Here is a 12288-nt window from a genome sequence, read left to right as displayed (position 1 = left end):
AATGAGTAAGCGAAAGAAAGACTGAGGGAACAAATGAAGGGAATGGTGTTTAAGACCACGTGGTGGTCACCCTTAAATGTCAAGCTGACAAGCTTTACTTAATTTACAGACATGGAGTACTGGAAGCAGGCAGTGGTCTGAAAATTTTCCAACAAAGCCAGAGTTCTCTCCCCGGAGCAGTGCAAGACTGTTACCTGTCCGCGTGAGGAAGGTACAGAAACAAAGAATAAGTAGTGAGAAACATCAATAGCAGTTTGACAGAGTAGTTTTTATCTTTTGAATCTGATTTTTTAAAATGGGGCTTTCCTTAACAAGGATTTACTGTATAGCACAGGGAATTATATTCAATATCTTGTCATAACCTATAACGGAAGACAATCCAAAAAAAGAATATAGATACATCCATGTATATCTGTATAACCGAATCACTTTGCTGCATACCTGAAACTAACACAATATTGTAAATCAACTACACTTCAATTTTTTTAAAAATTGGGCTTTCCTTTTGTACTTTTTTGGCTTTTTAAAATTTTCTAATAAAATTAATTTTATTGTATTTTATAGGTCTTCAGTAGATTGGTGGTTAGAAGCAAACAACTGGGCTTCACCCCAGGTAGTTTGAAAAGCACTGACCTGGAGGACGGATCTGAGAGGGTGTTCTCGGGTCCGGCCCCGAGGTTCAGAAGTCTGAGCGCCCAGCTGGTGAAAGAACCCCCTGCCTGCTGGCGGCTCTGGGTTCTGAGGCATCAGCAGATGAAACCCCCTGGCTTCTTAGCCCAGAGCCGGCCTCCACGGACAAGTGATTTCACTCTCCTGGACTTCACTAGCACCTGCTGAGTGTGGGAGGCCTTCTGCAGTTTATTCTAGCCTGTTGGTAACAAAACACACAGTTCACTGGCAACCCCTGTGCCTGGGAAGGTAGCAGGGGCACTGGGGGGCCTGCGGCTCCACTGAATGTGGCCTGAAGAGGGACATTAACTCCGCCGCCGCCTTCCCTGGAGCAGGACAGCCAGCCAGTGGCAGTAGGTCGCCCTCCCCGAGGATCCCCCAGCTGATTGGAAGCAGCAGGGTGCCTTTCACTCCTCACTTCTGCTAAGTGGTGTTTCCCAAACTCCGATCATCTGAACACGATGGGGAGAAACGAGGAGTCACTGCTTCTCATAAGAGTCAGGCAACGGTGCGCCGCAATCTCTGCCTGGGGTTCTGTGTGTCACCTTATGTGATTAAAATAAATGCCAAAAAAAATGGGACGCTTTGTCCAGACCTTTTTGGTTGTAAGTGACAGAAAACCAAGCTCCAAAGAGTGCAAAAAGAGAATTCAGTCATGTAATTGAAAACTCCAGGGTCACAATTATTTTCTATTGTCATGATCATTTCTTAAACTGTAAAGGTCATTAAGTCACAATCATTTGTGAATGTAAGATGTAATTATATCCAACGCCCTCAAGAAAGAGTCATGCTAGATATCTTCCGTAGTTACAGGTTTTCTCTCTCTGACATTAGCTGCTCTCTCTCTGCCCAACATCTTACTCCCTCTCTCATGGGGACATTTACTCCCAACTCTAAGTTTTGTTCATATTCCTCCCAATCTGTCTCCCTGCTTTGGGTGGAGCTGACTTCACCCCATGCACCAGGAACAGGCGTCTGGTCCAGGTCTGGCCAATCGGAACATTGGGCAAACTCCTGGCCACAGAGATTGGATCTGAGATGAGCATGGGGCCCAAACCAAGCTAGTCAGCTTAATCAAGCTAGTAGAGTTAATCTTGCCTGTTGGCTTATGTGGTCAGACTAGAGGAGGGTCTCTCTTTCACCACATTTGGAGCTATTGGCAGCCACCTTGCCACCATGAAGGCTGATCTGAGACTAACACCATCGTAGAAGGAAACAACAGGAGATGGAAACCAGGTCCTAATGATGTTCACACCTCCTGAGTTCAATTGTGTCTGAAGCAAGGATATCTCTGGATTAATAAATAATGTTAGTAAATTCCCTTTCTGCGCCAGTTTAGATTGGGTTTTGTCACATGCAACCAAGAGAATCTTGACAAGGCATCTCAACTTCATATTTTAATCATTTTTTCTAAAATGTATTCCACATATCATTTCCACCTTAAATAAAGCATATTGAACATAAGTCAGCCTCCCTTTATGACTTGGGCTTATTATTATTATAGAGTTGTCCCTAAGGGGTTATTGGGGTGGGTCAGACATTTACCTGCTGTGCTTGTGAGATTTCTGGCTTTTCTGTTTTTCTTATCTCTGCCCTGCCTCACAGCTATAAGGAGCAGGCTCTGGCTTCATCTTGAATTTGCTGCTTGTAGTCTGTAGTGAGATTGGAAAGCATTAGCCAAAATTCAGGAATCTGGCATCAAATGAAAGTAAATGACTTTAATGTGGATTTAGAGGCTCTGGTAAGGATAATGGCAAGGCCTTGTGACATTTTGGCTGCCCTGAGGTGTTTCTTTCTTTCTTTCTTTCTTTCTTTTCTTTTTCTTTCTTTCTTTCTTTCTTTCTTTCTTTATTTCTTTCTTTCTTTCTTTCTTTTCTTCCTTCCTTCCTTCCTTCCTTCCTTCCTTTCTTCCTTCCTTCCTTCCTTTCTTTTCTTTCTTTCTTTTTTTCTTTTCTTCCTTCCTTCCTTCCTTTCTTTTCTTTCTTTCTTTCTTTCTTTCTTTCTTTTTCTTTCTTTCTTTCTTTCTTCCTTCCTTCCTTCCCCTTCCTCCCTTCCTTCCTTCCTTCCTTTCCTTCCTTCCTTCCTTTCCTTCCTTCCTTCCTTCCTTCCTTTCTTTCTTTCTTTCTTTCTTTCTCTTTCTTTCTTTCCGTCTTTCTTTCTTTCTTCTCTTTCTCTCTTTCTTTTTAATAGTATTTGCTTTCTGTTTCTGCATTGTTCTGAATGGATAAGGTTTCTTGATGTTTCTGTTGGTTGAGAATTTTCCCATAACAAAATTATCACACTAAAGGATTGTGCCATGTGAGCAAATGAGCTAGGGTTGAAATGTCTTATAACTTAGCACAGTTACTTAGTTTCTTCGAAGAGGGAACAGAAATACACAGCAATATTCTGAACCTCAGGCTGACTTTTAACTTGTTTTTCTTCTTTTCTAAAATAGCCTCCTTATTTTCAACCTCTAATAGCATACACTGACTTGCGAGGGGAGGAAAAAAAAAAGCAAGCATGTTTGTATCAGAAGGAGCAGGTTTACTTAAAGCAGATGTGGAATCAATTTGGGCAAATGTGAGTTGCCAGCCTCTGAACTTTGCTGCTAAGTACATGTGCCCTGGAATACATCGGAGTCACTTAAGCCTCATAAATGTGGTGCTGGAATACAGGGTAAACATGTGTAGGGGGCACGAAACTCGCTGCCCTTGCAAAGTTGAGTGAAAACTCCAAGGGGCACACTCCCTCTGAGAAGTTCAAATGAAGACAATTGTGTTTAGAAAAAAATATAACCAATGTCTGGTTTTGAAATTACTAGGAAAATGGCAGCTCTGGTGATTTATCTTGTGGAATAAGCAAAATCTGCTTTCTAAAATGGCTATTTTTATTTTTATTTGTGCTGCCACTTGATGTGGACTCACATTACAGACATAAAATACCCAAGCACAAAACCATTATTTGGTTTCTGTAACGAAGAGAGCAGGACTTAATTTTTGCCAGTCCCTGCCTTTTGAACATTCGGTCTGCGGCTTTGCAGAACAAGTTAGGCAGCAGACTGAGACTCCAGAAGGGTGACTCCTGTTCTTCACTAACTGAACATGTGACTCCTCAGCCCGTTGGGGCTCCCCGTTAACGTTTGCACCAGCTCTTGCGAAACACAGTAGATTTCAGTGATGATGAGAGTGATTGCAGTGAGCGAGTGTCAGAGAACACGGGACAGCCAGTTCCCAAGGCCCTGGCCTCCTGGCTGTGTTTCCAGTAAAGGGATGGGAAGACAAGGACGGTGGTTGCTTCTCCAGTCTCTAGATGCCTAACACGATTACACGGACTAGTAGGTATGATGGGCTCAATTGCATCCCCTCAAAATTCATAGGTTGAAGTCCTAACCCCCAGCACCTCAGGAAGTGACTGTGTGTGGAGACGGGGTCTTTAGAGAGATGATTAAAATAAAATGAGGTCATATGTGTGGGCCCTGACCCAATATGACTGGCATCCTAATAAGAAGAGGAGATTAAGACATAGACCCACACAGAGGCAGGACCATGTGAGGACACAGGGAGAAGACAGCCATCTACAAGCCAAGGAGAGAGGCCTCGGAAGAAACAAACCCTGCGATAATCTTGATCTTGGACTTCCAGCCTCCAGAACTTCAAGGAAATAAATTTCTGCTGTTTAAGCCAGCCAGTCTATGGTACTTTGTTATGGCCGCCCCAGGAAACTAATACAGTAGTTGGCCCGTAAACACTTGTTGGATGTTGTTTTATCATCTCTTGTGAATAGTTCTCTAGAATAAAATCTCTTTGTCCTACAGAATCATGGCCTTAGTTTGAGGCTGAATTTCCTCCAAGGTTTACCCTGCCTCCCTTCCCATATTGCTCATACACGGGACCCTCCAGTTTAGCCCCCCTAAATCTATTCATGACCCTCAAAATACCATTAGTGCCCTCCTGCCCCCTCCACCCCTCTGCTCACCTTAAGTCCTTGTGCAACCCCTCCTCCCTTCTCTTCACCCATCTAAGCACCGCAGTTGTTTCCAGACCTATTTTAAATTTGTCCCCACCCCCAAGGCTTCCCTGACCTTACCAGTCTGGAGAGACTACTTTCTCCTTTGTCTTATTGGTTCACACCATTCATTTGGCATAAAGTGGCATGGCTACCTTGGGCTGTGATTTTATTACCAGCAGATGGCAACTCCCTCCCACCTTCAGCTCAGGATAAAATCCTTGGCATCGTCCTTGCCTTCTCTCTTTCTCTCACACCTAACAGTCAGTTGGACAAGAAACCAATGGACTCACCCATCCAAAACCTCCCGACTCTGAACCGTCTCATCCCCTCCACTGTTACATCACCAGCGTCTAAGCCGCAATCTGCTCTTGCCTGGATTATGGCAACTGCCTCCTAACAGCACCTTCGGTTTCTACCCTCGTCCCCCGTGGTAGGCAGAATTCTACACTGGGCCTGCATACTCCCCTCCCCTGAGCACGGGTGGGACTTGTAGATGTGATGGATGTCAGGCTGTGATTAGGTTACTGATGAGTTGACTTTGAGGGATATCTTGGTTGGTCCTTACCTAGACAGGTGAGCCCTTTGGGGGCTGGGTCCTTCCTGAAGGAAGAGATTTGAAGTGTAAGAGAGATTCCCCTCTGGCCTTGAAGAAGCAAACAGCTATGTTGTTAACTGTCTGCAGAGGGGACCACACGGCAAGGACTTGAGAATGGCCTCTAAGAGCCACCCCCAGCCAACAGCTGGCAAGAAAATGAGATTTCAGTCCTGCAACCACAAGGATGTAAATTCTGCCAACAACCAGTGAGCCTGGGAGAGGACACTGAGCTCAGGATCCTGAGATCATAGCCCCAGCTGACACCTTGATTTCAGCCTGGTGAGACCCTTGGCAGAGGACCCAGCTGACCCAAAACTGGACTACTGCTGACCCAGGAAACAGAGACAATAAATCTGTGTTGTTTTAAGCTGCTAAGTGTGTGGTCATTACTTAAGCAGAATGGATAACTGATACACCCCACTTCAGTCTATTCTCCCCACACTGGTCAGAGTGAGGGATCCTCTTGGGACACAAGGCAAAGCGTGTCCCTCTTTCTCTCAGGAGCCTCCGATGTCTCCTGTTGCCCTTGAAATAAAAGCCACAGGACACCCTCCATGATCTGGACTCTCCCCGCCTCCAACCTTGTGTCTTCTTATTTTCTCTCATCTTCTCTCTGCTCCAGGCACAACAGCCTCCTCACTACTCGGGGAGCACACCGGGCCTGCTCATGCTTCCACCTTAATGGGTCTGTTCTCTCCACTTCAAATTCTCTCCCTCCAGATTTCCCCATGGCTCCTCCCATGACCTCCTTCAAACCTTGTCTCAGAGAGGGTCTCCTCGTCCCCACACTTAAAACTGCAACCTCTCCTCACAGAACCCAGCACTCCCAATCCCTTCCGTGCTCCACTGACACTGTATACTTTACATGTTTACATGTGTATATTATTCTGTAACATTCTGCATATAATTCACTTATTTATCACATACAGTATGTGTTTGCTTCTTCTCCTGTTGAAATATACACTCCACACAAGCAGGGATCCACGTCCCTTTTGCTCACTGATATATCCAAGCGCCTAGAACAGCATCTAACATCAATCAATACTTTTCAATCAATACTTATTGAAAGAATGGATGGATATTGTTGTGACTTTTAACAGTGGGATGCTTTCTGCTTAGTCTCCCTGGAAAAGCTGTTGATGGCCCACTGTTGATGGTCCTCCACCCACCCTAGAGGTCACCTACGGATAGTTCCCAGCAAGCAGATGCATCCTGAGTCACGGGGCAAGTCAGAATTGTCAGGGAGCTGACCCCAAGGAGCAGCCCCCAGTAGAAGGGGATGGCAGTTGGTGGAGAAACACCCCAGCTTCCTTACCCCGCCATGGGACTGAGCCCCAGATGTACATAGCAGCAGTCCACTCACTGACACCACTTAACTGGCATCCTTCTTTTCCTTGTCCCATTTCTCTCTTCTCACATCACCTTCCAAATAAATGGCATGTCTTTAATCCCTTATTTCAGGATCTGCCTTTAGCCTAAAGGAACCTAAACCAGTTTCTTTGTTTGAAGTATTAAGGTTGCAAGCCATCTTCTTAAAAACAAGCTTTGAGCTTGACCAGTAGATGAAAACTCAAATATTAACCCCCGAGGAAGATCACAGGATTCACCCCTGTAATAATTTTAGAACCAGAGGACTAAAGAAAGTTTTAACCCAGTGGATCCCAAGACTTCTTGGGATGGGTTAGAGATGGAGTTCCATCAAGGTAGGAGGGAAGATCTATGAACTGCACTCAACATTCTGATAGCCTGAGAGAAATCATCCATTTACCAATGACCAAACCATGCGGGTAAACATTTACATTCACTATTGGGGTCTGGAGGCCTCTCACCTTCTTACGGCATACAGTATTATGCTGATCAAAAGTGATTACAGTAATGGATCTGTGATTAATTTCTGCAAAGAGGGGAAACACCTTATCAATTAATCAAGGGCATTGGTGTTTGAAGGGATTTTTCTAAGCAGAGGCTTTTGGTGTGAGCACAGTTGGAAACCACTAAATTAACCCAACCCCCAAGTTCTACACAGGAGGCATCTGAGGCCAGGGGAGACCAAGGGGCTTGGCCAAGGTCACTCAGCTCAAGATGAAGGGCCAGGGCTACAAGTGGGCCTCTAGACTCCTATTTTCACACTCCTCACTTCACACAGGAAGAGAATGGCATACTGCGGAGAATCTGGGATTGTTGTTTCATCTGGAGAATATTTTGACAGAACCAAAATTTTCCTTAAAAAGCACAGTGAATGAATTTTACCCACTGGGAGATAAATTAGCCACAATGACAAAATGCTGAATATTTACGACAGCAAATGAGCTTCTCTGTGGGAAACAGCTGCATGGCATCCGAAGAATAGTACTAAAAACACATTCACTCATTCCAGAAGCAGTGTGGTGTAATTACATGCCTGGCATGTACCTGGCACATAGTAGGCAATTAGTGCTTAACTCTTTGACCTTGGACAAGTGACATGACCCCCTCCAGACCTCTGTCTCCTAATGCGGAAAATGTGGGGAGGGAGAGTTCATGATATACTGGGAAGACCTGGTTTCCAGTCTTAACTTTGTCATGGGATCCTGCGTGAATCACGCCATCCCTCTGAGCCTCAATCTCCACATCTGCAAATAGAGAATCGATTATAAGCTCTCTAGCATGTCTTTTAGCTCAAAAATTCTGAGTCTGATGGCCTCAATGTCCTCACACATCCCTTTCCAACTCTCACAATCTCTGATTTTATTGGATTTAGAATTGATTTGTTTCTGAGATTGATTTTTTTTAGCCTGAGTAAAAATGAAATGACACCTCCCCTTCAGTCGGGCTAATCCCAAGCAAGTAGCTCAGAGATGAGCAAAGAAGTGTCAAGTAGACAAATGGAAGTGAGGGCAATCGCAGCAGGGGCGTTCTGAAACCTGTCTCCTTTCGGCCAAAGGTGATCGTTGGGCAATTACTCTCACCAGTGTGCTAGCTGGTAGGAAAGGAAGGCCAGAGGCCTTACTCTGATAAAGACCAGGCAAGGTTATGAGCAAGAGGGTTGTTAAAATATGGATTTCCTCAAAGCCTTGTTTTTAGATTCCTATTTGAAGACAGCAGACTGCTTCAGGGGGTGTCTTGTTCCTGATCATGATCTTCCCAGAACTCTTAGCAGGATTTCATGTCTCTACCCCAACCCGACCTGTCTCATGGTGGGATGGTGGGTGCTCCAGGGGCAGAAACATAGGTTTTTTTGTTTGTTTGTTTCAATTTTTAAAAAAATATTTATTTATTTATTTATTGGGCTGCATCATGTCTTAGTTGCTGCATGTGGGATCTTCCTTGTGGCATGTAGGATATTTTGTTGTGGCGCATGGGCTTCTCTCTAGGTGTGGCGTGGGCTCCAGAGCGTGCAGGCTCAGTAGTTGTGGCACACTGGCTTAGTTGCCCCGCGGCAGGTCGGATCTTAGTTCCCCGACCAGGGATCGAACCCGCCTTCCCGGCATTGGAAGGTGGATTCTTAACCACTGGACCACCAGGGAAGTCCCAGAAACATAGGTTTTTGAAAAAAAAACACTGCATAAAATAAATTTTGCATTAGGATTTAATTCCTGATCTGTTTGCAATATTTGTGTGTGTGCGTGTGTGTGTGTGCATGAGTGTGCATGAGGGTGTGGTAGTTAAGTAATGTGACTGATTTCTGTTCTAAAGAGAACTTTTAGAAGTTATATGCCCCAAAAGTCAGGCACCTTGAACAGCCATGTACTTATCCCAACGATGCTACCGCTGGGGAAACAATTTTGACAATTCCCTTTTCATTCTTGCTCTCTGAGTCGAAGTCACAGTCTCTGGAATTTCCTCAATGGTAGAGAAACAAAGTATTTTAGGAGTGATTTTGAGTTTAAATAGCCTTATGTAATTCAGAGCAAGACTTGTGGGTAAGGTGGATTCTCCAGCTCTTTAAAAACAGGCAGAATTCTGCCTGATGAATGTGGAAGGCATGAGAGACTTGGAAAATCATCATTTTGTAACTCCTAGGGAAATCATTGATCCAGACAATGGTCATCAATGCATGAACTCGTTAGATGAAAGATTGGTGGAAAGTTGACCACAGAGGGATCAGCCTGTCACTTCCTGAACCAATGATTAATCTTAGCGTTACTGAAAGGAGGACATTGTGTGTTTCCCAATGTGATGTGATATGTAGCATGCGGTATCACCAAAAGGGGTTCCTGCCACAAATTCCAGTTGTGCCCCTAGAGCTCGTTTCCATTTACAGGACTTATGGAGGATTAGAACAAGTAAGATGACTTAAATGACACTACAAGAAGGCAAAGAAACAAATCCAGAATGTGGGTCATTTTTTAGGGCAACTGGCCCAATTTCTGCAAGTTAGTGGTGGGACCTAAAGATGGTGGTGGGAGTATTTAAGGTTAAAAGAGAACGGGGGGAAGAAAAGATTAAAAGAGTGAAGAGATATAAGAACCAAATGTATGAATCATTTTGAACAAACCAACTATAAAGGGGACAGTTTTACAACAATTGGGGTAATTTGCTTATGGACTGCATATAAGGCCATATCAGAGAATTATTGTTAATTTTGTTCAGCGCAGTCATAACTTTGTGAAACGGTGTTGACATGTTTTAGAGCTGCACAGTGAAGAACATAGAAGTGAAATGACCCGATGCCAGCTTTGCTTTGGCCTACATCAACCGAGAACAAAAGACAGAGAACTTTTAAATGGATAAAGTAAATGCCACAGAATTTTAATAATTATTGCATCTGAGTGATGGGTGTATGGGGCTCCATTGTACTAGTTTCCTTATTTTTGTTTAAAATTAAAAAAAATAAACACTGGGAGGAGGAAGTGGGGGTGACTTTCAAAAGCTTGTCTTTCTAAGTGTGGAGACAAGACCACAGGCTCTCTGTGGTCCCTTCCATGTCAATTAATTAAACATATTTCTTTACAAGGGAAAGAGGAGAAGAAAAGGAGGAGGGAGGGGCAAGGAGAAGAAGGAGGCAGATCTGCATATACAGGATATAATGATCGCCAAGATATATTTTTAGTGATAAAGCAAGAGATAGAATAATGGGCGTAGAATGCTATCATTTGGGTTAAAAAAAAGGGGGGACCTTGGTGGCGGGGCATAAATCTATCTTGCTCTGGAAGGATGCAAAGAAAATCCATGGTTGTTGCTTCAAAGAAGAGAAACTGGTGGCTGGGCCAGGGGAGAAGGAAAATTTACTTGTACATCATGTACCTTCTGTACTTTTTGGATTTTGTACAGCATGCATGTATTACCCATTCAAAACTACAATTGAAAAGAAAAACAACCAAAAAAGAGCATTGCATTTATCCCTCTATTTTAATAAGCAGGGCATTTCTAGTCTAGAGCGGGTCTTAACCTTTGAGGGATTTTAAGTTTGGGGAGATATCCGCTTCATTTATGCCTCTCTTCTTCAAGAAACTCCTCCCCCAGAATGTGCTGAAGGAATGGCCTGGGCTACACCATTTACAGGGCAGCTGCAGCTCACTGACCACAGCTGAACAGGAACCCCACCCCCACCCCCGGCCTTGTGATCATGCATGCATGCTCGCTCGCACTCTCACTCTGTCTCATCAGTTTTATTTCTTCTCCTCCTCCTCCTCCCCCTCCTCCTCATCTTTCTTCTTCTTCTTCTTCTTCCTCTTCTCTTTCCCATTCCCCTTCTCCTTCTTCTCTTTCCTCTTTTAATTAAAACAAAATTTATTACTTTTGGTAAAATATACATAACATAAAATTTACTATCTTAACCATTTTTAAGTGTAGAATTCAGTAGTTAGCACATCCACATTATTGTGTAACCAAACTCTTTTCCTTTTGCAAAACTGGAACTGTGGGTTTTGAGGGAAGAGCTTAGCCCAACCACTTCTACCAGTTCTAACCTGAGGCTGGAATATTCCACTAGCCATTTTAAGGAAGTACATTCTAGTATACTAAGAGTTGCATAGATGGCATATAAATTTATACAAAATAAAAATTACATGTGTGATTGGTTCAAGATAGCAGAGTAGAAGGATGTGCTCTCACTCCCTCTTGCGAGAGCACCGGAATCACAACTAACTGCTGAACAATCATTGACAGGAAGACACTGGAATTCACCCAAAAAGATACCCCGCATCCAAAGACAAAGGAGAAGCCACAATGAGATGGTAGGAGGGATGCAATCACAATAAAATCCAATCCTATAACTGCTGGGTGGGTGACTCACAAACTGGAGAACACTTATACCACAGAAGTCCACCCATTAGAGTGAAGGTTCTGAGCCCCACGTCAGGCTTCCCAACCTGGGGGTCCTGCAACAGGAGAAGGAATTCCTAGAGAATCATACTTTGAAGGCAAGCAGGATTTGATTGCAGGACTTCGACAGGACTGGGGGAAACAGAGACTCCACTCTTGGAGGGCACACACAAAGTAGTGTGTGCATCGGGACCCAGGGGAAGGAGCAGTGACCCCATAGGAGACTGAACCAGACCTACCTGCTACAGTTGGAGGGTCTCCTGCAGAGGCGGGGGGTGGCTGTGTCTCACTGTGAGGACAAGGACACTGGCAGCAGAAATTCTGGGAAGTACTCCTTGGCATGAGCCCTCCCGGAGTCTGCCATTAGCCCCACCAAAGAGCCCGGGGTAGGCTCCAGCGTTGGGTCACCTCAGGCCAAACAGCCAACAGGGAGGGAATTCAGCCCCACCAATCAGCAGACAAGAGGATTAAAGTTTTACTGAGCTCTACCCACCAGAGCAACACCCAGCTCTACCCACCACCAGTCCCTCCCATCAGGAAACATCCACAAGCCTCTTACATAGCCTCATCCACAAGAGGGCAGACAGCAGAAGCAAGAAGAACTACAATCCTGCAGCTTGTGGAACAAAAACCACATTCACAGAAAGATAGACAAGATGAAAAGGCAGAGGGCTATGTACCAAATGAAAGAACAAGATAAAACCCCAGAAAAACAACTAAATGAAGTGGAGATAGGCAAGCTTCCAGAAAAATAATTCAGAATAATGAAAGTGAAGATGATCTAGGAC

The 12288-nt window shown here is 44.3% G+C and overlaps 1 long non-coding RNA gene across 1 annotated transcript; it reads right to left on the bottom strand.

Annotated features, from left to right (window-relative positions):
• Positions 1-642: 642 nt before the first annotated feature.
• On the bottom strand, positions 643-11868 carry LOC130708269 (uncharacterized). Its single transcript, XR_009008429.1, has 3 exons — positions 11740-11868; positions 2215-2321; positions 643-868 (listed from the first exon to the last, which is right to left on the bottom strand). It is a non-coding gene; the product is annotated as an uncharacterized LOC130708269 (long non-coding RNA).
• Positions 11869-12288: the final 420 nt, after the last annotated feature.

The sequence above is a fragment of the Balaenoptera acutorostrata genome, chromosome 5 (assembly GCF_949987535.1).
Source record: "Balaenoptera acutorostrata chromosome 5, mBalAcu1.1, whole genome shotgun sequence".
Classification (NCBI taxonomy): Eukaryota; Metazoa; Chordata; class Mammalia; order Artiodactyla; family Balaenopteridae; genus Balaenoptera; species Balaenoptera acutorostrata.
Note: the sequence above shows the minus strand (reverse complement) of the source record. Positions and strands in the feature narration are given on the sequence as shown.